The sequence below is a fragment of the Lygodium microphyllum genome, chromosome 7, assembly GCF_053477565.2.
Source record: "Lygodium microphyllum isolate KBCC chromosome 7, Lygodium_microphyllum_v1.1.10, whole genome shotgun sequence".
NCBI classification, from domain to species: domain Eukaryota; kingdom Viridiplantae; phylum Streptophyta; class Polypodiopsida; order Schizaeales; family Lygodiaceae; genus Lygodium; species Lygodium microphyllum.
Window position 1 is genome coordinate 75052831 of NC_141141.1, and position 2765 is coordinate 75055595.

A 2765-nucleotide genomic window follows, 5' to 3' on the forward strand; every position below is an offset into this window, starting at 1 on the left:
TAAGAATTGGTCCTACAAGGATCAGAACAAGGGAGTGTATAGGTCTCAGGCCAAGAGAATGCAAGGCCAAAGTCAGGAACAAAGGAAGAAATCTAGGACCAAGAATGTCAATAATTTCGTTCCTACCCAAGGTAATGGCCGCAATCTCCGTTGCTTCCATTGTAACAAGCCCGGTCACTTTAAAAGGCAGTGTCCCAAGCTTAGCGGAGGACAACGTCAAGGACCATTCCAAGGAACCATCCGTGGCCAAGGAGCCACCGTCAAGGCTAGAGGGAGAACCTTCAGTGTTGCCAATAAGGAGCTGTGTGATGAAGGAGATTCATCCATGGAAGCAGACATTGAGAGGGCAATGGTTCATTCCACCCTTCACGACTGTTTGCTCGGAATGGATTGGCTTAGACCTAATGATGCCCACATTCACTGTGGAAAGGGCCAAGTTTCCTTTCGAAATTCTGAAGGGGAGTTGGTCACAAGTGAAGGAGAGACTGGAAGCCAAAAATTCAACTGGTCAAAGCATCTCAGATAATAAAAGGAGTTAGAAAGGGGCTACCTGTCTATTTGATTAAGCTAAATAAGCTAGATCAAAATCAGGAGTCTAAGGAATAACCTTCATGGCTAAAGGAATATGCAGACGTATTTCCTGAAGAGCTGACAAAACTTCCTCCTCAAAGGGAAGTGGATCACGAAATCAAGCTAGCACCAGGAGCTGCACCAATCGCAAAGAGACTATATAGAATGTCCATCCTGGAAGCGATTGAGCTAAAGGAGCAACTTAAGCAACTATTAGACCAAGGCTACATCCATCCTAGTAGTTCACCATGGGGAGCTCCACTGCTGTTCCAGAAGAAGAAAGATGGAACGCTTTGGCTATGCATTGACTATAGAAGAGGGTTGAATCAATCAACCATTAAGAACAAATACCCCATTCCAAGAATAGATAAACTTCTTGATCATCTTCAAGGTGCAAAGATCTTCTCCAAGATTGATCTCAAGTCTGGATATTATCAGATAAGGATCAAGGAAGAGGATATCCCAAAGACGGCATTCAGCACAAGGTATGGACACTTTCAGTTCCTGGTCATGTCATTCGGGCTAACAAATGCACCTGCTACCTTTAACAGGCTAATGTAGGATATCTTTAGGCCCTTTCTTGATGACTTTGTACTCGTCTTCTTTGATGATACCCTAGTCTACTCCAAACAGGAAGAAGATCATGAATCCCAGCTTCGCATTGTTCTTGAAACAATGAGGGCACACAAGCTTTATGCCAAAAAGAAGTATGCATTTTTCAAGCGACAGATTGAATATCTGGGATTCATTGTATCAGCGGAAGAAATTTTAGTAGATCGAGACGTTCTGGAGTGGCCAACACCAACAACTGTAAAGGAAATACGTAGTTTTCATGGATTGACAGTATGGTACAGGGTCTTTATCAAAAACTATGCTTTGATTGCAGCACCTCTGACCGATCTACTGAAGAAGCAAGTATCAATTGTATGGTCACCTGCTGAATAGTCTAGCTTTGATAAACTAAAGCAAAGCTTGGTATCAACACCTATCCTGAAACTTCTTGATCTTAGTAAGGAGTTTGAAGTGATAATTGATACTAGCACACTTGCCTTAGGATGTGTGCTTATGCAAGAAGGGCATCCTGTAGCATACTCTTTAAGGAAACTGAAGAGCCATGAAAGGAATTATGCTACCCACGATTTGGAGCTATTAGCTGTCATCCATACTCTCAAGCTTTGGAGACACCACTTGCTGGGTAACAACTTTACCCTAGTGATGGATCATAAAAGTCTTAAATGGATTTTTTTCCAAAATGAGCTCAATATGAGGCAATGTTCATGGATTGAAGTGCTGGAGGAATATGATTTTAAAATCAAATACCGGCCTGGAAAGGAGAATATAGCTGCCGATGCACTCAATCGCGCAAGGCATTTTTGAATTCTCTGATTTTGTAAGATCCATCAATAGCAAGATCTTTAGCCACAAAGGTATCCATGACAAACAACCCAATTCTTGAGCTAGCTAGCTAAAGAAGAGGCCTGCCATGACCCAACCTATCAAAATTTGCGAAGGGAGATCCCTATCAAGGATCAAGACCCGAAGCTACAAACAAAGTATCAAGAATTCTCTATCAATTGTGGACTTGTCTACTACAGAACGAGATTATGTATATCGACAAGCCAATCATTCAAGCAGAAGATACTTTGGGAAGCCCATGACTCCCCTTTTTCATGACATCCTGGCTATGCCAAGACCCTCAACACGGTCAGAAAGAGCTATTATTAGGAGAGGCTCAAAGGTGACATTCTCAAATATGTCACTGAATGTTTGTCTTGTCAACATATTAAGGCTGAACATGTCAAAATGCTGGGGAAATTGCAACCACTTGACATTCCCCAAATGAAATGAGAATTCATTAGTATGGACTTTGTTGTTGGCCTATCCCAAGTTCAGGGAGGATACAACTCCATTATAGTCGTGGTAGATATGCTTACCAAGGTTGCGCATCTTATTCCTGTTAAGACAAACTATAAAGCCTCAAACATTGCAAGGTTATTCATCAAGGAAATATTCAAATTGCATGGGTTACCCAAAAGAATCATCAGTGATTGTGACTCTCTCTTCACATCACATTTCTGGAGGGCTATCTTCGAGGCCATTGGGACTCAACTCTGTTTCAGTATAGCTTATCATCCCGAAACCAATGGTCAAATGGAGCGAGTCAACCAAGTCATTGAGGATATGCTTAGAGCACA